Source organism: Sciurus carolinensis, unplaced genomic scaffold (assembly GCF_902686445.1).
Source record: "Sciurus carolinensis unplaced genomic scaffold, mSciCar1.2, whole genome shotgun sequence".
Taxonomy (NCBI): Eukaryota; Metazoa; Chordata; class Mammalia; order Rodentia; family Sciuridae; genus Sciurus; species Sciurus carolinensis.
In genome coordinates, this window is record NW_025920119.1 from 4,402,347 (window position 1) to 4,429,006 (window position 26,660).

The following is a 26,660-nucleotide window of genomic DNA, read 5'->3' on the forward strand; positions in this document are numbered from 1 at the left end:
TGATTAGTGGAAATGTACATGTCTAGGAGAACTTATTAAGCCACTCCCAAGTTTTGTTGGGAGCATCTGTATCTAATATATTAATACACACTTTTGGTATACTGCAAAGTTTGCTACCATTAGACTTTCCTGACTGCCCTTTTCAAGTTGATAAAATTGTATAATGCATTGTAAAAGAATTAAGATTGGTTTATAATTTAAAATGAAAAGTAGGGTTTGGGGCACAGGAAAGGCCAGAGAACCATTTTGTGCAGAACTGAAGTTACTCACAGATGGTAAGAGTGCTTTTTCTGCATGTAAAGAATGGAGAAAAACTTACATTTTTCATCAGAAGGCAATGGCTGTGTTGGCTGAGCTATATGCACAGTTGAAAGAATTCAAGTAAGAGCACTAATAAATGCTACACTTGCCAATGTATTTTGATATTGAAAATATTGAACATAACATATTCCAGTCTATTTAGCTTATTTTATTTACTAAAGGTTCTTTTCCATGGGAGTGGGTGGAGAAATTATTAATTTGTAGAATTTAAGAAATACATTTGCAGTAGACACTTAAGGTTTGTTATGGAATCAACACTGGTAGTCCCAAAACAGTATGTTTTCAATTCTTTCACAAAATTCTGTTAAAAAAAAAACACAGCATTGAGCTGGTATATTGGTTTTATGTTGTTGCAATTGTCATTTAAATGGGCAAAAATTATATTTAGAGGTAAAATAATTTTTAGAGTTTTTACTACTATAATTTATAGTTTTTACTACTATATCCCAGCAATAACTTATTGTTGAAATTTACTTCACTGAAATTGTGCTAGGAAATTGAATATTTATATTGAAAAGAAGCTCCCTTGAAAAGTTCCAGCATCTACATATGTATAACCATGTCATGCTAATTAGTCCTAATTTAACACGAATTTCTCACTTATGACTTACTGAACTCCACTTTGTGTATTATAGTCTAAATAGTTTTGCTCCTGATAGAACAGGTATCAGTGGCCTATTTAAGAATTTTAAGGACTCTACCTTCAAAACATACCCTTATTCTTCTATTTCTCTTTGTCCACTACTGCCTGTCTAGTTCAAGTCACCAACATTTCTCATGGTCTACTACTTGAGCACTAGGTGTTGACCATTTGGTCTGATAACTTGTGATTCTGCACCTCCTCATCACTTCAAGATGCATTCTTCACACTGGCCAGAGTAGCATTTCTCAAAGGCATGGTACATCATATCACTCCTCTGTTCAAAACTCTCTACTTATATTTAAACTAAAATATAAATTCCTTTCCTTAGTCTACAAGGCTTTACAGGCTTTCATTGTTTGATAATAACCTACCATCATGGATCTTTGATGACTGACTGATAATTGGGAAGCTCTAGAATCCCAGTGATCAGCTGGCCACCCAGGTTAGACATGACCTAAGAGAATGGACACAACTGTGGGAATACAATCAAATCACAACATCGAGGGGGTCTGGCCGATTGAGTCCAAGGCAGGACCCCTTAGTGGGTCTGACTGGGAGGAGGGTATTGTACTAAGTCTGTAAGGCAGTGAGAATAGTCCCTAGCTGGTGATTCCATGTGTTACAGTCGGATCTCTGCCTGGAAGCCACGCTCTAGTCTTCAGTGAAATCACCTGGGAAGAATAGGAACCCAGCTCAGGGGAGAAATGAGGAACAAGAGGAATGCTCCAGTTTGGAGGATGGAAGTATACCCAGGGCAGAATATACCTTGGGTGCCTATCTGTAGGCGGTTGTAGGGCAGTGGAATTCCTTAGGCTCTCATTCACTAAGGAGAGGTAGAAAAAAACCCATGTTTGATGGTTTTCAGCATCTGCAGCTGGGTGGGGCTGGGCAACTGGGAGCCTTCCGGACCCAGAGCTTGTTTTGAGGCTTGGGTCATTCATCTTTCCCTCTAAGTGTACCCATTCACCTATCATCCCCCTTTCATTGCTGACTGTGCTGGTGGTGTTCAATCAACACTGACTAGCTCAGGGCAAAAGGTCCTCACCTGGAAATATTTTTAAAAATTAAATGCTGTATTGGGGGTGGGAGGGGGGCAGGAATGGAGGAAGGAAGGACTGCATAGAGGGAAAAGAAGGGTGGGAGGGGTGGGAGAGGTGGGAGGGGTGGGGGAAGGGAAAAATAACAATGAATCAAACAACATTACCCTATGTAAATTTATGATTACACAAATGGTATGCCTTTACTCCATGTACATACAGAGAAACAACATGTATCTCATTTGTTTACAATAAAAAAAATGAAATGCTGTATTGGATTACAACTATCACTTCATCCACTTACTCCGTTGGCCTTTTTATTTTCTGTTTTATTTAATTTTATTTTTGGTTAAAGTTGTAGTGCTTTCCCATTGTTCAGCATCTGGTGAAGTGTTTGATAGGCCATTGATGGTGACAACAGAGTGTATTTTCCTTTGTGCTTACCAAGGTCTTTTCCTGGCTTCTTTAAACTTCTTCTGATTGGCCTGCAGAATCACCTCTTCATAGTTCTACTTCTTTTTTATTTCTGTCATGTGCAACATTAATTCTTTTAAGAACTTCCAGTTGTCTTTATGGTTTGCCCCATACCATTAGATTAGATCATACCCACTCGAGTTGCTCTGTCAGTTTTTTTATTGCTGGGGTATAGAAATGCTTCCTCTACATTTTGATTCCCTACTTTCTGCTTTGAAAAAAACTTTAACATTCAAAAACTCTGATGTATCCAGATGTGGTGGCACACTCTTATGATCTCAGTGACTTGGGAGGCAGAGTCAGGAGGATGCCAAATTTGAGGATGGCGTGGGCATCTTAGTGAGATCCTGTCTCCAAATAATAAAATAAAATGGGCTGGGAGTATAGCCCCAGAGGTTTTAGTCCTATAAAACCTTTGAAGGACCAAAGATAATCTTTCTCAGCACCTAATTTCCTAGTGGACAAGAAGACACGAGCATTCCTCTGGAAGCACATTGGATGTCTTTCAAGAGACAGCTTTTGTTATGGAGGCTGGCATCAGAGGTGAGCATAATAGGAGGTGAGGACAAGGCAGGCTCATTGTTGAGAAATGAAACTTTTATTGCCTTGTGGGGTCTTTGGAAGAATTCTCCAAGCTTGACTCTCTCGTCTGAAAAATAGAGTAAAAACAGAAGTAGAGGTAAAGAAGGGGAAAAAATTCAGAACGTCTTTATACCTTTTCTGTTTTCAATGGTAAATACAGAAATTTTAAATCAGTAGTGGAATATTAGAGGGGTTACCAACTGTAGATTTGCAATTCTTAGAAATCATAGAGAAAAACGAAAGAGAGTCACCTGCCTAACTGGTTCCAGGAGTGTAGATGAGTGGGATTCACTAAAGGCAGAACAGAAAAACACTGGCAGACAAGAGAAGGAAAATTATAGGATAACTTTCCACAGGTAGGTGTGGAGCAGTGGCTATGCCATGCATCTTCTGCACCAGAACAAGCAGATGCTCTTGTCCTCCCTCATCTTTCTTGTCCCCATTTCCAGCATGTAAATAGTTGGTAGTATAAGTAAGGATGCGGAAGGAAGATAGTGACTTTTCTGAGCTGAGAGGTAGTGAGTACTAAGGAGATGAGACTCAGCTCTGCATCCTTTGGCAATGATTCTATAATCTAACAATGGAGGTAATTCTATCAGGTAGAATTTTCAGTAAAGATGGAAATGTTATATATCTGAACATTTGAAAATGTAAATGTTCTGTATCTTCTTCAATAAGCTAGCCTTTAGCAACAAGTGAGTACTTAAAATGTGACTAGTGGAACCAAACAACTGAACTTAAATTTTATTTAGTTTGAATTGATTCCAGTAGCCGCATATTACTAAGGACTCCCATATTGGACCATGCATGATAATGGTGTAGCACAGTTTCCAAAACAAGGTGGTAATCAATAGATGCTCATTGACTGATGGTATAAAAGGTATGACAAATGAAAAATAATGAAATTAGTCAAGCATCATGGCAGATACCTGTGATCCCAGCTACTCTGGAGAATGAGGCAGGAGGATCACTAGTTCGAGGCCAGCATGGGCAACTTAGTGAGATCCCATCTCTACATGGCCTTCACTTCAAAACAGAATTTAAATAAAGGCTAGAGATGTAGCTCAGTGGTAGAGGGTTGATGAGTTCAATCCCTGGTACTGTGGAAGGAACAAAGGAAGGAAGGAAGGAAAAGATGTCTACTCGCTTCACACTGTTACTATGGAGATCAAAGGGTTTAACATCTGTCAAAAACTTTAACCAACTATACAAGCTATCACCTTAGAGTGAAATGCTATTTTGAAATGAGATGCTATTTGAAAATTCACACATAAGAAAACTTTATTTAAGTTATTTGTGGATAGAAGCCTATCCAAAATACACCATAGACTATTTCTTTTATTGTAAGTCAACTTCTCTTGGATTTCAGGTATTTCATCAGTCAAGTAAAGTGGTAGAAACAGGATAAACCTTGAGCATCTTAAGAACATTAACTACTGAGGAATCCTGGGTGTCTGATGTCAGTTCCTCATTTTTTTTTTCTTTTGGTAACAGGGGTTGAACTCAGGGGTGCTTTACCACTGAATTACATCCCCAGTCCTTTATAATTTTTTCTTCTGAGACAAGGTCTCACTGAGTTGCTTACAGTTGTGCTAAGTTACTGAGGCTCCCTCGAACTTGTGATCCTCCTGCCTCAGCCTCTCTAGCTGTTGATATTACAGGTGTGTACCATTGTGACTGGCTCCATTCTTCTTCTTGCCACATTAACTTGCACTCCTCATGCTTAAGTTAAAAGCTTCTTGTCCTCCTTTTCTTCTAGTTAGTTGATTGTGATGTGATAAATTCTAAACCACCAATTTAAGCAAGCTCTTAAATTGTTCTTGCCAGTGAGTTTTGGGAAGGCTTCCAGTGGCCACCCAGGGCAGAAGAGGTCAGCCTTATGTGCAGTGGGAATAGGTGTGGATGGAGATAAGGAAGATACTGTCATGATAACTAATTCAGAATTAGGATGATGCTTTTCTTATTGTCAGACTTAAGGCATTACACAGAATGCAAACTATTTCTTTTTATATGACTGTGTTTTATTGTTTGGTTTGCTAGTTTTACTTCTATGCCCAATCTGATTTACACTCTTTCTAGTCATGGGAATCAAGTGTTCTATAGACTTCCTCTTGCAAAGGCATGAAGTGTTGATTAGTGAGAAAACCAGAGAGAGATTATATCATGTTGGCTGTATTCTTGGTTTAGACAGAAACTTCTATTTGACTTTGAATTCAGGGTATACAATCTTCATTTGTTCTACATTTTAATTTTCAGTTAAAAAACTAAATAAATATTACTGAAAATCTTGTTTTATTAGCAATAATTGTATTCTGTAAGTTTTTCAGGAAAAGTTCTAACTGATGCATGAGAATGTATAGGCGTGGTCACTATAGGTTCTGTGTTGGCCAGGATGGTGTGTGCCTATCACCTACCTCAGAGATAGGCACAGATTAGAGCTTGTGTTAGTCATCACTATGACTAACACTTTGCATCACTATGACCAAAATACCTGTCAAGAACAACTTTGAGGAGAGAAAATTGATTTGGGGGCTTGTAGTTCCAGAGTTCTTAGTCCATAGATGGCTGACTCCTTTGCTCTGGGCACAAGGTGAGGCAGAACACCATGGGGAAAGGGTGTGGAGGAGGAAATCTACTCACCTCATGGTAACCAGGAAGCAGAGAGTGAGGAAGGGGTTTCATGGAAGAGACACCCTTCCAGGGCAGAGCGCCATGTGACTTACATCCTCTGGTCACACCTCACATAACCACAGTTACCACCCAATTATTTCATTCAAACTAGGATGAATTAATTAGGTTGTAGCTCTCGTGATCCAATCGTCTCACCTCCAGACATCTCTGCATTAGCCCAAGAGCTTTTGGAGGACACCGCATATCCAAACAATAATGGAGCTTGGTTAACTAGTTGTTGGATATCTAGTGAATGAGGGATGGGTGAATGAACAAACATGTCTATGAAAGAACCAACAGTGTGCATAGCTTGCCACTAGATTTTCACAGAATTAGGTGCTCACCAGTTTTTAACTAGTCTGACAAATTTTTGCTGACCTTCTTTAATTGCCTGGGAAGGGTTTCCCTAGCACATCCAGATACAGCTGTCTGTTCAAATATGATACAACAGCAGTCTGGTTTGTCAAACACCAGAAGCCAGTACACCTGTATTTTTTTTCACATCTTTAAGCAACATGACATGAATATTATGAAGAGTCACTCTGAACCACCTGCTGGCAGTCACTATTTCCCTAGGGATAGCTGGGAGAGACACTTACTATATCCAATTTAGATTCTCTGATTTATTTGGAAATTTTACTGGATAGCGGCAGAGGACTCACTCTCATTTCTGTGTCAGTATCTGGCTAAGTCCCCCTTAACAAAGGATCTGAAAGGAAACTGCTCTGTAGCACCTGGGGTGAGCTGAGAAGGCTGCTGGAGGCTTTCTTCCTTGGGATCTCATAGGAGGCGGAGCAGTGGATGTTCAGGCTGGAGCTGTAGTGCTGATGGCTGGCCCTAGAGCGAGGACCACTAGGAGAGGGGAACTCCCTCTTCCTGCCCAGAATCCCTGGGGCAAGCAGAGCAGAGGACTCTGGGCTTGGATGTGATCACATTCTCACTGTTGTCTGATCCAGAGTTAAAGAGAACCAGTGGCAAGTGTTTTCTTATTTAAATTGTTCTTTGAGGGACATGGTTTCATGATAGTAGTTGAAAAATAAAATCAAATGATATAATGTTCACATCAAGGGCAGAATAAAAGACCTTGAAAAAAAGCCATTTTATTTTCACTTTATGGAGTCATTTTACTGTCAGAGAAGAACTCTTCTTCTATGTATTTTCTTTCATTTCTGCTCAAAACTTATACCATGGAAACTTTGAAGTAGGCCAGATCCTATGAAGATCAACATAACTGCGGCTTCAGGAGTCTCCTAGGAGAGGATAGGTTCATGATAAAGGCAGCCAACAAAGGACATTAATGAATTCCAGGGCAGCCCAAATGTAGGCCGTGAAGCCAAGGGGAGACATAATTGACATCATAAAAAGGGAACCTCTGCCCTTCAAGTAGACCATGTGAATTTCCCTGAGGCCCAGAGAAGGTTATGGGAAAGCTGTTTCCACCAAATTTGCCAGTGGCACTCAGTTAACTCTAGATTTTTGAGCACTGAGAGACTGAGCTTTAGCTAATTACTCAATTACAGGCTGCACTGTCACCTTCATAAAAGTATCTGTCTTGGGTTTCTCCTGATGAGCTTAGGAAAAATAATGGGTGAGATGACAGGGAAAGAAAGAAAATATGACATCACTCACTACCCTTGAGGAGTTTTAGTCCTGTCACAGGAGCTGTGGGGACAATATTGACAGAAATGCTAGAAATGCCAGTTCTGAGAAAGAAGGGTGAATGGGAAACTTCACTGAAGGCTTAGATAAAACTTTGACTCACATCAGTTATTATCAGAGGAGTGCTCCTTCACAAAGCAGGTCCTGGTGCTCCCCAAGAACACATCCCTGAATATTCATTAGAAGGTACTTTTGTGGGTGTTATGCTTGGAAGAAAATAAAATTCCATAAGTGTTTCTTAAGAACCTTTCTATAACATGTAGCTGAAGCAGGTAGACGTCTCCTACAAATGTTCTGAGAAGAAGATAAGGGCATAAGATGACAAGTTGACTGAGGAGCATGTGTGACCCATACCATTAAGAAGTCACACTCAATTAGTTGTAAAAGAGGGAGTGAATTGAATAAAGAAAAACAAAAGAGAACCAAAACATTGAAACACACATGTATGTGAGAACACATGCTTTGGGCACATGCAAGTGCACATGCACACATGCCACTTGATTCAAAGGTTAATTCATCTCCTTACTGGAAAATCTTAATAAATCAATCATGTTGATCAGATGGCAAAGCAGATGTAGGAGGAACTGACTTTGTGTATCTGACATAAAGATGGATGAGCACCAAGGGTTCACCCCAGGTGATGGCGTAACTGATAAGTTTTTGGAATATCAGAAATACAGGTGCTCAGAGCAAGTATGAATGTAAAGTCTTTGGCATGAGTTCCTCACTTCTTAGAATCATCATTTGCTTCATGTTGACTGAGGAGAACCACCAAAGTCAAGAATGATGCTTTTGAGACAAAAGCAAAACAACAAAGCAAAACAAAACGGAGGTTCTCTTATCTAAAGGTGCCCATTTGTTTAAATGGCAAGTTCCTGGGCCTGGTCAAGAGACTGGGATTCAAGTCTCAAGTCCTTGGAGAATCTTATCTTCCAACAGGTCCTTAGATGATTCTGGACCATATTTTGAATAGCCCTGACAGTCCCACTGCCACCATCACACTAATGGAAAATATTACTTGAGCCATTTTCTTATTTATGAATTTATATAGTTAGTTTAATCAGAACCTCACATGTACTCTAAGTTGTTCCAGGGATTCAGAGTTCAGTATTGCCCAGTTACCTCAAGAAGTTCAGAGTTGAGTGGGGATTAAAATTCTCAGAGGGTGCTGGGCATGGTGGCGCATGCCTGTGATCCCAGCAGCTCAGAAGGTTGAGGTAGGAGGATCGTGATTTCAAAGTCAGCCTCTGCAACTTAGCGAGGCCCCAAGCAACTCAGTGAGACCCTGTCACTAAATAAAATATTAAAAGGTCTGGGGATGTGGCTCAGTGGTTAAGTGTTCCTGGGTTCAATCCCTGTTACCAAAAATAAACAAATAAATTAAAGAAAGAAAGAAAAATCTCAGAGATAGGACAATTACCTGTTGCTATTTCTTATCCTCTATCAGAAGATATTAACACCTTATCCAACTATACAGAAGGTAGACACAGGTCTCATCTGAACCTGTGGGTGTCAATTGATGGAGGTGACTAGGTGATGACATAGAGACTAATGCCATGGAAAGACAATTTGTTTCACTTACACTTCCCAGGGGGCACGCCAGTGTTGGTCAGAAGGCAGAAGGTGGTGAGGGAAGGCATGGACCAAAGACTTTAAGGGATTTCCAGGGAGATGGCAAGTCAGGGTAGAAGTTTATGATTGGCTATTTTGAATAATGTGGGGGCCTTTTTACTACAGGGATAGTCTCTAAATGCTGGTACCTGGCCTTGGGATGATTTCAGGTAGGGAAATGCTAACTTAATATGTAAGGGTTAGATAAGGGTATGGTTGGTTTAAGTCTGAGAGGCATGCTCCAAAGTAAGTTGTTTACTATCTTTCAGAATTAGTCCTTGGAGGAACAGTATGACTCTGGGTATTGAAGGCCCTCAAATAGCAAAGCATCAAGATCACATCAGAAAATAAGAAAATATAATGAACATAATTGACCCTGTGATAGCTGGGTGTGATACAGACAAATTATAGAGTCTTAAAAAAGGAAACACATCATTCTCTGATCAAGTTTATTGCATGAAAATACCTGAGAAAGGAGCAAAAGCAATGTTATTTGGCTTAAAACAATTAAATGTGAACTTTATATGAAATAACCTGTATTCTGTATCCATCATGTAGTATGGTATTTTTCCAAAATAAATATTGTAGCTCAGAGGTTAACATATTTGATTACTAATACCAGAAACCAATTTCCACATACCTGGGTTCTACCACATCTACCTAAATTCTTTCCTCAGTGGAAAAGTAAAATTTTTGCCAGAAATGGGAAATGTAGACCGCTGGCCCACTACCTGCTGAAGGAAATTAGAGCCTAAATCCTACAAAGAGGTTTTTGACTAATCTAGTTGGGATCTGACAATGTAGAAAGCTTACAAAATACCTTAAGCTATTTGTAGGGGTAGGTTTCTTGTGTCATGAAGTATTTCTCTCCATTTGGGAACTATGGGATCCATGACATATGTTGTTTTAAGTGATATTTTAAGGTCACTCTGAAAATCAGTTACTAAGCCAGGAGGTGAATTTTTATCCCTGTGCATTCTCCATCCAGAATTTGCAATATAATGCCTTATGTTTTCTCTTGATCGTGTTTCCTGGGGGAGGTGGGAATGACTAAGGTAGATGTCTATGAAAGAATGAATATTGATGATACATTATGTAAGGCTCAATGAAAGTTGTGAATTCACCAGATGCTTGGAAAGTCAGCAGCTTCTCTTTTATGCATTTCCTTGGCCTAAGCTTGGATGTTTTCCAAGAAGCAGTTGCAAAAGCAAGTGGAAGAAAGGACCTGGTTTGTGTGTGTGTGTGTGTGTGTGTGTGTGTGTGTGTGTGCATTTGTGTGTGTGTGTAAACTCTAACTTGTTTAAATGAGGAATGTGTGAGCAACTTTCCAATCTTCCTTTAACTGAATGATCAGCTTGGATTTTTACAGGAAATCAAATTAGAAGCTAAAGAAAAAGCCCAGCCTGGATCTTCTAAGCAAGCTGGCCTCTAGGCAATCATTTTTTAAGGGAACCAAGTCCTTATTGCTAAGTTTGTGTAGCAACACATTTTATTGATGAAGGTTCTCAAAGCAGAGGGAAGTGAATAGAGGTTTGATTAATCACAGACCATAATTGCTATATCAGTTTGTTTTGTAAGTGTGAGATTGTCTTTGCATATTCATAAGGGGGTGTCTAAGCAGCTCTTCTGGAGCTATCAAGCCTCTAAACTGTGTTGAATTAGGAAGTGTATGGGAGGCCTCTCCAAGGTTGGCCCTCGGGACATTTTTTCACAATCAAGGAATTCAGATTGTACAGAATTTACTCACTGTAAAAAGTTGTTAGGCATAGAAGGAGGTTATAGAATTTATTTTTCCCATAGATCTTTAAGGACAGGACAGAAACTCAGTGAATATGTTGAATTCAATACAATCCTAAAGTCTTTGAAATGAACTATCACTGGGATGGAAAAGATAAAGGAAATTTAGAAACTGAGAAGCATGAAAGTTAATCCAATTATCCCAACAGTAGAGGTTGGGGGCAAATAAATAAATTGAGCATCATGGGATTAAGGTTACATTTTATACTTTAGGATAATACAGATTTTCCTAATAATATACCATGGTAATGAGCCTGCCCATTACAGTCCTGCCTTGTTAAAATATATTGATTCCACTGTGCTCTTAATTAGGAAAGTAAATCTGAGGCCTGTTTATTTGTACAAGAGTAAACTGGTTTTCAGAGTTTTATTTCATTTATATCATTTCTTTTTCCTTTTCAAGTTGCTTTTAAATGTATTATCTCATTTTGTCTTCCAAACAAGTTTAACTAAATGTGAGAATCTGGGGTAATATTTACATACTGTGCGAGAATTACTGGCAAGGTTAGGATTGGAATTCAGAGCTCTTTCCACTCATCCACATTTGCTTCCTTCCAAAGACTTCTAATCTTGGCACTGTCTAGTTTTGTGGTTTCATGAAAGCATTACTATGTCAAAGGCTGCTGCTACATTCTAGAGACTTGAATCCACTGATCAAGTGGATCACAACTACCTATCCAAGAATAAGTCAGAAAAAGATTTCAAGACCACGGGTTTTACTCCGGCTGACACATCACAAAATCTAGAAGTGAGGAACATGCTCGAAAGCATTTTGCAAGAGATAAATGTGCAGTTGCTTTAAAACCGAATTCCTACTCCAAAGGCAGATTTAGGCAGATTTAATACTCATACACACTGAGTATTAAAGGCTCTGCAGTGCATTGGTTTTGCCCCTGAGCTCCTCGAGACCATTTTTTGATCCCTAAATTCAGTTTACAGGAACTTTTAAACAAATGTATGCTGCATTATTCTCATTATTCAATTATGAGTCTTTCCCCCTGCATTTTAATTAGCACCCATTTACTGAGAATTAAACTGTCATTTTAGTTGAACTCAAAGGAGTACCCAAGGGATATGCATTCCATAAGATAATAAAAGCACCATATAATTCTAATGCTTCAACAATTTAGACTCAAGTAACGACAGGGCTTTCTGTCAGCCATTTCAGATGGCACTTAATCATTGGAGTTGAAGAAGAGACACCATCATTCTACACCTGAAAATCTGATGGCTAATCATGTTAGATCAAGAAAATCTTCTCTTTGATTCCTACTTGATGCCATGAAACAGAAAGTCAGAAGCAAAAATCTGCTTTCCAGCCTTAGATCCTTGGCTTCTGTCCCTGTTTTTACCATATGACTGCTGTGTTTTCTAGGCAGTGTGGGCCCTGTGTGCCCACAGGTGCTGTGACTCTGTAATGACTGTCACCATAGTGGGCTGTGATTGTGGCTTCTACTGGTTTCTGGTTCTGCCTTTACCTTCTCAGACCCATTTATTTTCGCTTAGTATTTATTATGTAGAATATTTAATATCTGGATAGGGAAGACTCTATCAAGACAATGAGATGGAGAAGGCATCCACAGTGTACCTCCAACTGTTACATCTCCTCTTGCAAGCATCCTAACCCAAGTCATCATTATCTGCTGCCAGGTTCCTGCAGTGGCTATCTAATGAATGTCCCTGCTGCCACTCTGTCCTCCCATGCCACTCCAACAAGTCATTGACTGGATAGTACCCAGAGGGATATTTATGAAGCAAAATAAGACAAAATTGATTCATGTCTTTCCCCTGCTAAAATCTCTGAATGACTTCCAACTCTGCTTAGGAAACACTTCTTACCCTGCCTTAAACACCACGTGGGATCTGGCTCCTGACAATCTGCTAACTTTCCATCCTCATTCCATATTCCTGTTCTCCTTGTCACTATTCCTCAGCCCTCCTGGCCTTCTGACAGTTTCTATAACACTCCTTGATCTTTTTGAACCCAGGAGATTTGCACCTGCTGTTTTCTTTCCTTCTCTGGCTCTCAGCCTGGATGCTCTTCATTTTCATGCTTCATTTTAAATTTAACCTTTTCACAGTGGCCTCTCTTGGCCATTCTCTCTCCTTATTTCTTCTCTATCACTTTATCTGGTTGATTTTTTTTCCTTAGTACTTACTTCTACTTAAAACTACTCAAGCATGGAAGCAGACTGGGTGGTTTGGAAAATCAATTGGTCTTATTAAAATTCAGGGGAAGGCTGGGGTCTAGAAAATGTTATTATAGGAGTCATGGGTACAAAAATAATTTTTTTTTTGTTTAACCAATGAAAACTCCTTGCACTTTACTTCTGACTCTGGCAGGGGTGGTTAGTGTAGGTGGAAAAGTATCACCAATGTAAGTCTTGTGACTGCCTATGATGAATGCTTTTTGCTGAAGTGAACTCAAAATATATCTATCATTGATCTTTGGTTAACTACTATTTGCATCTCTCTTCTCTTTCTTTAGTACAAAGGAAAGAAAGCTCTGTTTGCCTTCCTGTAGGGTGAGCCATAAAGGCACATTAGCTACCACTCTGGGAAATTCATTCTGCTTTTATTCCACCGTGATGTTAAGCCCACCAGGGGCAGCTTCTCAGGACAAACATTGTGCATTTCTACTTGCTATTTTTTCTTGCTCATAACATTGTCATCCTTTTTAAGCACCTGCTTCAGAGGAACCATTACTAGAGAGAAAATGAATAAGACAAAGAAAGAAAGATGTGACACCAAAAGAGGCTGGCTGGGCCAGAGCGCAGGAGAGGCCAGCATGAACAATTGCCACTCCTGCCTATTCTAATTACCTCCCTGCTTAGTTCAAGGATGGCTTCCCTGTGGCTGTCATGAGCTGTGACTTCAGCTCATGGTATTTAAGTACACTGAAATGAAACACCACCAACATGGTAATGATGCTCAGTACTACACACTAATTAAAATCAGCCAATGGTAGCCACAAGAACCCTATATGAGCCATGATGCCTGAGAGGGGCAGAAGTAGCAGAGGGAATAAGGGAGAGCCAAACATCTGGGCTTGCATAAACACCAGAGTCCAAATATTGGCCATTGTCTGTTCTGCCTTTCTTGTAACTCTTGGAAGATGCCCCTGCTCTGGGTTTTTTTTTGCAGAGTGAGGGCAGATGTGCTGGTTCAGTTAGGAAATGACTTAAAAATAAACACATAAGAAAGCATCATTCCATAGGAAAGAAAATCTCAGCCTACAGGAAGAACCCAAGCTTCACCCAGATAATTTTTCACATGACTATTTAAATCTCAACCATTTTAAGTGCAATGCTCAGCAAAGATTAATGAGTTGATAGTGACTGCAGGTATGCCACATGATCCAGCTGAATCTTGATGGAAAATGAATAATTTTTTAACAACTGAGACAGAATAGATGAATGTAATGGTGGATTTAGGCTGCACTATATTTATGACTGCTTAGAATAGAAGGATGAATCGATCATTAAGGTTGATGGAGGGGTACAAGGGCCCAAATAAATTCCAATGGTATATATTTGGGTTTAAAAAATTACTTTGTTGTCCTTTGTCAGTACTTGAAAAATTTTAAGTTTGATTTTTCTTAGCACTCAAATAAAGAAAAAATAGATGTTATAATAAAGATCAGGGTACATCTTTTTTTGTCTATGCACAGTATTTAGTAGAGTTTCAAGCAGAGCAATGCTGAAGAAATGTTTTATTTTTGGAGAGATTTTGGAAAATCTAATTAAACAACAATAAAAACATTGCATATTTATTAGTAAAGAAGCATGAGCATTGGAGGGGAAACAGGTAGAAACCCAAATGAATTCTGGTCCAAATTCTGAGTCTATCTTTGAGTCTTAAAAACAAGTAGCCCTCCTACCTCTATCCCTCCAAATCAAAAAAATAAATCTTTGCTCATTTCCGGTGCTCTCTCGCTGGGTCGCTCAGTAGGCCTCGGTCGCTGTCGCTCCCACTCTCCTACCCCTACCAACTGCCGCTGGGGCCTTTGCCACATCACTTCCTTGCTTGCTTTCTTGAGCTCACATCCTCCCCGATGCAGCCCAGGGACAATCCTGCCGCACTCATGACTGGTCCTCAGGCCGCAGCGGCTCCAAGGACCCTCAGGTGCCCACCCCTCCGTGCATCAGATGCCATCTCGTCCGTCGCCGCTGCCACACCATTCCTGGGGAGGCAGAGGGGGACCCTGAGGGGGTGTCCGGGTCTCACCAGCCAAGCAGCCGCCACCACTGCTGCCCATCTCGGCCACAGGTCCGGACACAACAGTGGGCGGGCCGGCGCCAACCCCACTGTTGACCCCCCTCAGCCAGGACCTTGGTCAAGATGGAGCCGGAGAACAAGTACTTGCCCGAACTCACTGCTGAGGACTCGCTCAAACCATCCTTCACTCATGCAGTGCAGCTGCTGATGGCAGAAATTGAGAAGATTCAGAAAGGGATTCAAAAAAGGATGAGGAGGAGAATCACTTGGATTTATTTTCTCATAAGAACATGAAGCTGAAAGAGTGGATTCTGATACCTGTCAAGCAGGACCCAAAGTTCAATTTTGTGGGGAAGATTCTTGGACAAGGGAATATGATCAAAAGACTACAGGAAGAAACTGTGCAAAGATCTCTGTGCTGGGAAAAGGCTCAACGAGAGACAAAGCCAAGGAGGAAGAGCTTCGCAAAGGTGGAGACCCAAGGTATGCCCACCTGAATATGCATCTACATGTCTTCATTTAAGTCTTTGGACCCCCATGTGAGACTCACGCTCTTATGGTCCATGCCATGGAAGAAGTGAAGAAATTTTTACTACCAGATATGATGGATGATATCTGCCAGGAGTAATTTCTAGAGCTGTCCTACTTGAATGGAGTAGCTGAGCCCTCTTGTGGACCTGGAGTGCCAGTGAGAGGCTGGGGTGTTGCACCTCCCCCTACATCTGTTCCCAGGGGCTGTGGTGTTGGACCACCTTGGGGAACTTTGGTGGTGGTACGCCAGTGAGAGGTGCCATCACCAGAGGTGCCACTGTGACCCGAGGAGTGCCACCCCCACCTACTGTGAGGAGTGCTCCAGCACCAAGAGCATGGGAGAGCAGGCATCCAGAGAACACCTTTGCCCCCACCCCCTGCACCAGAAACAGAAGAAGAATATGGATATGATGATACATATGCAGAACAGAGTTATGAAGGCTACAAGGCTATTACAGCCAGAGCCAAGGGGACTCAGAATATTATGACTATGGACATGGGGAGGTTCAAGATTCTTATGAAGCTTATGGCCAAGATGACTGCAATGGGACCAGGCCATCACTAAAGGGTCCTCCAGCTAGGCCAGTGAAGGGAGCATACAGAGAGCACCCATATGGACATTGTTAAAAACAAACAGGAGGGGAAAACTATCAGTTATGGGCAAAGTTGTTACTGATTTCTTTTATTTCCCAGTATTCCTGTTGCTTTACCCACAACAGACAAGTAATTGTCTAAGTGTTTTCCTTCTTGGTCCCCTTCTTCGCCCCACCTTCCTTCATTCTTAACTCTGCATTCTGGCTTCTGTATGCAGCATTTTAAAATGAGTTAAAATAGATTTAGGAATATCAAATTAATATTTTAAGTGTGTAGATGCTTTTTTCTTTTTTGTTTAAATATAAACAGATGGGTACCTTTTATAATAAAAGAAGTAGTTGAGTAAAAAAAAAAAGAAAAACCACAAACCTGTTAGTTTCAAAAGTGACATTGCTTGCTTAAAGGTTCTGAAATAAAGGCTTGTTAACTTTCTCTTAGTTTTGATTTGAGGCATCCCATAAAGTTGTAGTTGCAGAATCCCAAACTAGGCTACATTTCAAAATTCAGGGCTGTTTAAAATTTAAAATCACAAATGTTAATGGCAGTAGTTGCCACCATGCAAAAGTGAGCTCAGAAGTCTCTAGAAATGTTTTCTTTAAAATCACATGGCAGTTGATTCTTAAGTTAAATATTAATATGAAAGATCCTCATGAATTAAATAGTTGATGCAATTTTAACGTTAATTGATTTTAAAAAGAAAACAACAAAATTAGCTTTGTAAAACTGACTTTTTCATTATGTGGGTTTCGAAATCTAGCCCCAGACATACAGTGTTGAGAGATACTTAGCAGAGGGTAAGTTTTGAAGAGTATGATTGGGGCAGAGGGGCTGGCCATCTAAATTTAATTTGATGTAGAGCTTTTTAGTTACATTCTTTAAGTAGTAGTACTAATAATTAAAGTTGCAGTATTCAGGAAGACTAAAAGTATTTTGTCCATTTGAGATCTGCACTCCACAAAAAGCTCATTTGGACACCAGGGCCAAAAGCTGAAGTTTTTCATTAAGTTGACAGTTGTCAATATTGAACTGTTCCCAAGGTAGTCAAGTATGTCTCAACACTAGCATGATATAAAAAGGGACACTGCAGCTGAATGAAAAAGGAATCAAAATCCACTTTTTACATAAGTTAAAGTCCTAATTAGATTTGTACTGCCTCCCATTTCATTCTCAGAAGATTAAATGCTACATGTGTACGTCTGCCTAAATAGGTAGCTTAAACTTATGTCAAAATGTCGGCAGCAGTTTGTCAATAAAGTTTAGACCTTTTTTAATAAAAAAAAATAGAGCTTTGCATCTCAGGTTGCTCTTACATAAAATAAGCAAGTAAGACTGGTTCCAGGTTTTCTCCATTTTATAGTGATGAGTGATGATTATCATTTGGGGATTATATATAGTTCTGCAAGTAAAGATACAAGTGTCCTTTATTTTATGACAAACCTGATATTAGAGATTGGACTGAGAGGCTCCTGGGGAATACCAAGTCATTACAAGTAATTTGTAGTATGCATAATCTACTTGTATTTAATAGAGACCTGAATGCATATGATAATTTTCAGAATTTGCAGTATTTCTGATTGGTTTGGATTGGTGGGAAATGCTTGCCTCCTACATGGTTTAACCCAGGACTCTGAACTTAGAGGAAGTGAGGGGACTGAACAGAAGAGAAATAGCTGCTGCAGCTCTCTTCCCCACTGTCAATGGTTCCCCACCAGGATGTGAGCCTGATGGTAAGAACCTCCCTGAGAGGCTCTGCTGGGATTGACTAGGCAGCTCTATTTTTGCTATGACCTTTCCCTTTCATACTCGGTCTTACATTATTGTTTTATTCATCACTGTGACCAAAATACCTGATGAGAACAACTTAGAGGAGGGAAAGTTTATCCTGGGCTCATGGTTTCAGAGGTTTGGTTCATTGCTGGCCAACTCCATTTCTGTGGGCCTCAAGTGAGGCAGAACAGCATGGTGGAAAGGTGTGGAAGACAGGAAAGAGAGAGGAGAAAGGAGAGATGTGGGAGGGTGGAAAGAGAGGGAGAGAGAGAGACACAGAGACACAGAGACACAGAGAGAAAGAGAACCTGAGGAGCCAAGGATAAAATAAAATCCCCAAGAGCACACCCACAGTGACCTACTTCCTTCAGCCATGCCCGCCTGCCTAGTTACCACCCAGTAGTACACTGAAATTATTAATCCATCAAATGAATTAATTCACTGTGAAGTTAAAGATTTCATAATCCAATCATTTTACCTCTGAACCTATCCAGATCATAAAATTTATCATTCCAGAAGGATTTATGATATATTCTCAAAACTATATCCATAAGGTTCTCCCAGATCTTGAACTAAACTCAACCCTAGCCAGACCATATTCTTCCAGCAGGGAAAGAGAAACCAGTGACCAGGTATTTCTGGGTCAAGGAAAACTATCTCCTTAAAAAACTAGATATGTTCTGTGCAGCAAGAAATCTTTATAGAAACCAGCAATATTTGTTTCCTATACCAAGGCAGCGATAACATTCCAGATTTTTCAGAACTGAGTTCTCATGGTTTGGATCAGACATCCCAAGTAAATCAGTCAGCCAAATTGTCTAACACCATAGCAAAGGAAAAGTGATAGAGCATAGAAAAATGAGGCATATGGGTTCTATGTTTTGAGGTCATAAACACAGGTAAGGAGCATCATAACAATTACTTCTATCCCCTGACACATTTCCATTTTAAGGTTAAGCAGGTTTAATTACCCTGCTCATTTTCCCTCGTTTGCTTCTTTCTGACATTGCATAAGATATTTTAGGAACAGAGAAAGGTTAATGGGCCTGATAGGGCCTGAAATTAACTTCCTTAATTAAGCCTGCAGAACAAATATTTTCATTTCTTTTAATGACCTGTCTTGGTTAAAAAGGACCCAAAGCTCCTGCAGTTCAGTGTGGGTCTTGCTTGTATGAAACCAGAGCTTTGTCTTTGATGACATCCCTGATCCAGGCAAGCACTGTCATCAGCAGGGGAGCAGAAGTTGGCAGACAATGGGAAGAAAAATCTGGAAATTTACCTTTGTGGGTTTGGACACTTACAGATCCAGAGCTCAACCTACTTTTGTGGAGTAGATAGTTGAATATGTCCCTCCTCACATTGTATTAATCAAACATTTGCAAATTTCTTTGCAGTTTAAATGTGTCGGATAATCAGTAAACTACCAAAAAAAAAAAAAAAAAGAAAAAAAGAAAAAAAATCCTCCTTGAAACTTTTCTAAAATTCATATTCTTACTGATATTTTATCTCTTATTCTTAAAAAAAATTGAATATATGCTTCTCTTAGGTGAGGGCCAGCTGAACATTCATTTCTCCCTTATTTTCTCAAGTTGGAACTCTGTGGAATAGTCATCATTTAGGAGACTTTGCAGAGTCCATTTTCATATTATCAGAACTCTTCTCTACTGAAGGACTGTCTCTGGTTTCCTAATGCTTTTGGTTTATCAGTAGCTCATTTATATTTCTTAATCTTATTGGAACAGAACATATATGCTAGTAGCATTCTTTCTCTTCTGAGGTGATAAATCTAGCAGCATTTTTGAATCAGTGAGTATTAGAATCGTCTTTGTAAATTCATAGTTTTATACATGTGGATAAAACTTGGTCACACTTAGGAGATTCTGATTTAGAAGTATGAACTAGAGTAATGGAATCTATCACTGTGAGAAATTCAGATGTAGTCTGCAATACAATTCCAAGCCCTGCACTGTACATCGACGGCTCCAGTTCCTCGTTCCCCAAATTGCCTATCCCACCTGACTCCACCTGACTAAAAAGGGAAATCATTGCTGAAACACCTTATGCTGACACTGACCTCAAAACTGAGAATGAAATGGAGAGCTGCTATTATCTGAAGTATGAAAATGTGAGAGTGAGTGTGTCAATCATGGGCAAGGCTGTTCAGGGGTCAGTGAAACCCTGAGTCCGGTGTTTCTATAGATTATCTCTCTGTATAATGAAGCCGTGATGGTTTGGTTCTTACTCTGTACTGATACTTTATTTGTTAATGAATGTCTTGTGTTTTATTACAAAGAGAGTTTACAGATCCTGGATGCCTAAAATACTTCTACAAGATAACCTATTTTTAACATAGCACCTTGACTTTTTTTTTGACCAATTCAGATATTACATAGCATAAATACCTGTCACCACTAGTCATTTTACTCATATTATACATCCTGAGTTTAATTCTTTCTATCACCATTACATGTTCATATTAAATACAGTAAAGAATAAATGAGCTTAAATCTATCATTTCCTCTCCACTTCAGAACTGCAGTGAGCAGGTGATTGGCCAGGATGAAAGGTGGCAGGGAGCATGGGGAATGGGGGATAATGGTGTGCAGGTTCAGCTTCAGAAGTTCAGGGCACAATATCTGAAGGGTCAGGCAACCACTAAGCAGTCAGCATTATGGATTCTGCAGTAATAAGATGCAACATAATGATGAGAAAACACAGGCAAACAAAACAGGGAAATTTTGGGTGTCTTCATTTTCCTCCTCTGTAATATGTGTACAGTTTAGTACCTAGTAAAGCAATCCATTGTGAAGGTTAAACTAATACAAACGTGTAAAGTACCCAGAATCATACCTGGCATATTGTGAGGCTGCATTCATGTGAAATAACATTATTATTGTTTTAATCAACATAAAGTGGGTTATTAGGGGGTTTCAGGGCCTCTGGAACAGGGACTGGGAATGTGAGGTGGGAGACAGAAAGTGACCTCTGAGAAGGAATGCTGGACTGGGGCTTCTGAACTTCTTCCTGCTCAAGGCCCAAATAGCTTTAGGAGATGTTGTGAGCTGAGCTTGATGCAGAGCGTTCACTGGACCTCAGTGTGGGGATCTGAGGGAGGAGGGAGTACAGGCTGATACCTAATGTCTAAAACTGTTTCCTCCAAATGAGATATCCTCTTGTCTTTATTCCCTCTGACAACACCATCAGACCCACAAGGCAAGAGTTGTAGATCACCTGGGAGAGGGGCTGGGATTTGTGTTTACTGTCTTAGACCTTTAGTCTCCTGACTTGTCTGTGCCATAGGCTGTAATTCTGTTATTTGTTAAATGTCACAGAAGTTTAGTAAATGATCAGAGGTAGCTTGTGTCCCTTTGGGACAATGGTAGAGTTCATATAGGAAATTTTTTGTTTAATATCCTTTCAATTCCTCAATATCCATCATTGGAGAAACTCAAAGATTAATCCCTTGACCATATCATTAGGTATGTGGTTATTGTATATTTTTCTCAAAATTTTCAGGGTTAATGTGACAACTATTTTGCACAGTGACTAAATTCATTTACTTATTTAATTCAATCAATATTTATTGAGTGCCTATTTATGTTGATAATAGTACTTGATACTCATGATACAGAAGAAGGATGTGGTAGAGTTCCTGGCCTCAAGGTCTCATAGAGTAAAGAAGGAGATGTGTTTACAAATTCTACAGTTCATGGAAGCACTGCTGATGGAGCAGGGATGAGGTGCAGTCAAATACCAAGGATACCTCTACATCCGTGGTAGAGAATCATGGTCAAGAAGAGGTCACAGAAGCAATAAAAAGAATTACAAATCTTTTTTTTTAAACTCTGAGGGTTTATTTAACAAAATTAAATTCACATTTCTGAGGCCATCATAGTGCACCCAATGTCCATCAATCTGGAAAGCTGCAGAATAATGATGTTCTTCTTTATTCAATAATGTGGCACCTTCCAACAAACATTTGTGGTCAGATAAATCCAAATAATATGGTACATATGCCAGATCTTCAGATTTTCAATGCTGCATGTTTAGGACAACAAAAGGGGGAACTCCATGGCAGAAAACTCGCTGGGAAAATTCTCTCAAGCCACCACAGCCACACTCTTCACACAGTCCAATCTTAGAACAGAATAACTCATCCACAACCAGTGTATCAAGTTTCCATGTGGAATTTCTTGAGGAGGATTTATATTAATTGTGTGCTGTTGATCTTCCTGTACTTGAGTTGGGCATCACCAGTTGGATCAGTAACTCTCTTGAATGGTAGACATGAGATTTTCAAGATTTTTTTGTAAAGTTATCATGCTCATTCCCCAAAACAATCAATCATTAATGAAGCTTTATGAACTTCAGATTTGTATTGCTGTTTTTTCCATCTTTTCCCAAATCCAAAGTAGCTTCACAGTTGTAAAACTATAGGTGTCCATTAAACAAAGAAAAAAGTCTACAAACTCTGTACCAAAATGAAGAGAGAGTTCCCTAGGAAAATTTAATTTTCATTAAGAATGACATATAATAACATCAAGAATCCATCTATGGTGCAGGTGTTTTTCAGTCTTATTTCAACATAGAGTGGTGTACAGGATACTGCTTTGCGGCCAGCTTTGATAGTAAAAACACCTCCCCAAGGAAGAACAAGCCTCCAAAATGATCGATCTTGGTTTTAGTTATTTTTAATTGATTCTTTGATTTCTTCAAACCGTTCTTCATACTCCCTGGGGACCAAACATGGCCGGTGCCGCTGCACCCGTTGCCGCTGCCACTTGCTCATGGAGAACCCGGACTGCCACCGCGCCGCGGTCTCATCTACTAGCACCCTGGGTTGACTCGGCCTCCCCTGCACCCACATGAGTGCTGGGCTCTGGCACGACCTCCATCGTACCTGCTGCAATGGGAGTCACAGCAGCTCCAGTCTCCAGGCCAGATCCGACCCGACCCAAGGAGCCAGGACCACGGGAAGCAAGACAAGTCGCTTCTTATTACAAAGGAAGATTCTGCCTGACCTCTGCCCCCCTTCCAGTGACTCCAGTGTCCCGAATTACAAGTCTTATAAGAAGAACATTATCTGAAAAAGAAAGAAAAAAGAGTATTACCATCAGAGAGGCAGCCTGGGCAAAGGAGGAGACATGGAGCATGTGTGTTGGGAGGTTTGAGTAAAAATAGGGAAGTAAAAGAAATGGAATTAGGCAGGTAGAAAAATGCAACTGACAGTATTAACTCTACCAGATATCGTTGGAAGATGAAGCAAAAGGCAACATGATCACATTTGCCTTTGAGAAGGTTCTTTGTTGTGTCAGTTTGAAGGACGATGCATTACATGAGAGCAAAACAATGTAGGGAAGTAAAAGTGTGCAATTGAAAGACTATTTTAATGTCCATGCCACAGATGACAAGAACTCAAACAGTAGTGGTAGAAGGGAATACTCTGATTAGAAAAGCATGTAAGAAGTGAAACCCAAAAGGTGTGGTGGCCAACTGCATGTCTAGAAGTGAAGGAGACATTCCTTAAAAACAAATATATTTCCTGGCAGTTACCACAGTTCACGGTGTATACTGCCCCCTCCAAGTCCCCACTGGTGATCAAAAGAAAATTTTATATCAGTAGATACCAGATGGGGATCCTTTCCTTTTCTATTTAAATACCCCAAACTAAAGTTGTCCATTAGCTGAAAAATTATGCACAGGAATTAATGGTGAAGCCAGAGAATTGTGGTTTAAATCTCTAGATCAAGTTTAATGTGCATACAAAATCATCTGGAGAGCTTGTTAAAATCAGATTTTGATGAGGTAGGTCTGAGTCTCTGAAGTGTGGAATTCTGTGAGTTAAACCAACTCCCAGGTGATGCAGCTACACTTAATAACGATTTGAATAGCAAGGCTATAGATTGTTACACAAAGAGGAAAATAAAACATATTAATACAATAAAATGACCACAACCAGGTTGGAGCAATGGAAGAAACCAATACAAGTCTCAAATTAGGCTGCTACTGCTGTAAATATTTCAGATCTTGCTTTCAGATTGTGCCTGGGTGTGACCTCGTGGGATTGGTGTCTGTCCCAAGAAGAGAGCTGGTGAAGTCATATATGCTCTCAGCCAATAAGGTTGGCAAGGAATCCAATGAAGAGCCACAGTGCCCTGGCATGTCTCACTGAGTAATCAAACCTTGCCTCAAATTTGAAAACAACTCCTTTCCACTGGCTTGCAAGTCATTGCACCTAGCCAAAATGGTACAGAGTAGGTTTTGTTCAAATTGCTTAGGGATGAGAACTATCTGGAGCTAAGTTTTACAAAAAGCCATCTGTAGCAATTGCAATATTTATGTACCTATCACCAGAGACAAACAAGTCTGAAAATTTATAAACTGGCTTCTTCTTACCTTATGAGTCAGCACCCATCCATGTTTGGCCTCTTTACTGCCTGATCATGTGGCACTTAAGTTATGGTTTGTTTAGATATATCAGCTCTTTCATTACAAGAACATAAGTGCTAAGGAACAGGAAGAGATGCTGGATTTGGCACTGCATCGCAGGAGACTAGCATTGACAAATGTCCTTGCATGGCACAGACCCAACCTGGCCTCTGGTTGCCTGAAATAGAAAAGTTTTATGTGAGGAGATTATAGTAGGCTCTGAAATTGAGAGGAGTCTGGTATGAGTAAAAGTGCTATCTTGGAAATCAGGAAGATAGTTCCAGCTTAGCAATACCTGGTTTTATGATTTCGTACAAGCCATCTTGTTCTTGGTCTCAGTTTCTCTATTTGAGAAATGAGGATATCAGCTCTGTCAGTAGTCTTCAAACTATTCTCTGCAGAGAACTACAGTTTTCATGGAGATACCAAGAGGAGCAGGAAGGACTTACCTAGTGTCTTTCCAACCCTGAATCACGTAGTTGGTATGTCTCAAATGTACATGTTATTTGTGTCATGGTAACCCGTTTCTAGTCTGCAGAAGTGTTCCCATTTGTGAAATAATTGATTTAGGCTTTGGAATTTCCCTAAGACTCCCTTCTATATTCAGCACTAATAAAATGCTTCAGGACAAGAAACTTCCCCACCAGAAAGGTAATTCCAGTGCTGCCCCCAGAAAACTTAGGATCATACATCATACACATGGAAATACTGGGAAGAAAGATTATTAACTGAATAAATGTGATAGCATCTACCATATCATCTTAAGAAAACAAATTTCTGAAAAAGCAGTTGCAAGACTAATTTTAGTAATCCAAATAAGACTCATGATACTTTTTTGAAAAATTTACTTATTTGGGTTCTTGGACAATTGAGTTAGGATCACCTACCTTGTGATACCACTGGGCTTGCTTTTATCTCAAAATATTTCCTCTAACTAACCTGTGAGATTAGCCATTCATTTACAAGAAGTTTATCTGTTTTCATTAGTCAGCATTGTGTGTTTACATGTATTAAAATTCTTTCAGTAGACCATACTAACAGGACAGTCACCATACTATTTCTCTAACCCTGATTGCCCTACAATGAATTTCAGTAGGATGTGCAGGCATACAAGTGTTGATGTACATAGGAGCAAAGTTCAACCTGAGTGGCTATTTATATACAACTTGTGCTTGCTAGGAGAGCTTCCTGGAAAAGTTCCCTTTGTAATACTAACAATAGGGACTTAAAAGCTGCAGGTTTACTTGTTGAATAACTGAATGGCCATTCATTCACTTACTTGGTCCATGAAATTGACCCCATTGCAGAGCTCTGTGAATTAGTCCCCTACTCACCTTTGGAGAACTGAAATGAAGCTATGCATCTCCTAATAGCTGTATTTTCATCTTGATTCATTTGGGCAATTTTGGCTTCATATTTACCTGGCATAGGTGATCTGTCTTCTTTTGTCAGAGGTGACCCACTGTCACTCTGTTGTTTTGTTTCCTCCTTAGCATTTTTCTTTTTGGCTCTTCCCTTGACCACAGAAGAATCATTTAACACAGGCTCCTAACACGAAGGGGCATTTGGGGTACAAATAAGGGCAAGTCATGATTAGTTAACAGAAATTTGATTCTCAAAAATACCATGAAATCTAGGGGATTTTCACATACAGTGAACATTATTCTTTACTGGATTATATCAGAACAAATAAGTGCATGTGCACAGGTTTTTAATTTGTTTAGATTTTTTTCACATTTGACTAACAAAATTTGACACCAAAATATCAGTAATTAGATTTAGCCTCCCATGGGCTTAAGAGCATCTCCAGAAAGTGGCAATGTTTCTACCTTCCAAGAGATGGGGAATTGGCATTTTAAAGCACAGTATACTAGAAAAAGTGATTAGTAAATATAAAAACTTGGGGATTAAAGATTCTAGGCAATCCTAGAATCCCTCCTCCACCATTATTCCCTCTTATCTGAGGAAGCATGTTTCCTCGCATTCCGTGGACAATGAGAACCCCGTTTCCTTCAGAGTCAGGTAGCTTCCAAAGTGTCAAACCCTGTTTCTGCTTTGCTGTAGAATGATGGAGCAAGGAAACAGTTCTTCCTGGCACAAACTGTGCCCAGGCTACTATCTAACCTGACTCATTTGTGGAAGAAAAGGGAAGTCCAGGTTTCATTGAGAAGGACCACTGCTAATCTAGCTTCTTTAAATATGTTTATGCTCAGGAGATTTGCGTCTTATTTACAACTAACTCCACCGTTTCATATTTAGCATTCCAAGATTTTTGCCTAGGCTCAGGAATATATCCAAAATAGTTGAAGGGTGACAGTGTTTGATTG

The 26,660-nt window shown here is 39.8% G+C and overlaps 2 pseudogenes; one reads left to right on the forward strand and one right to left on the reverse strand.

The window, feature by feature from the left end:
- The first annotated feature begins 15,135 nt into the window (after positions 1 to 15,135).
- On the forward strand, positions 15,136 to 16,170 carry LOC124973711 (KH domain-containing, RNA-binding, signal transduction-associated protein 1-like; annotated as a pseudogene).
- A 4,205-nt stretch (positions 16,171 to 20,375) lies between these two features.
- On the reverse strand, positions 20,376 to 22,693 carry LOC124973712 (uncharacterized protein C14orf28 homolog; annotated as a pseudogene).
- Between the last annotated feature and the right edge of the window lie 3,967 nt (positions 22,694 to 26,660).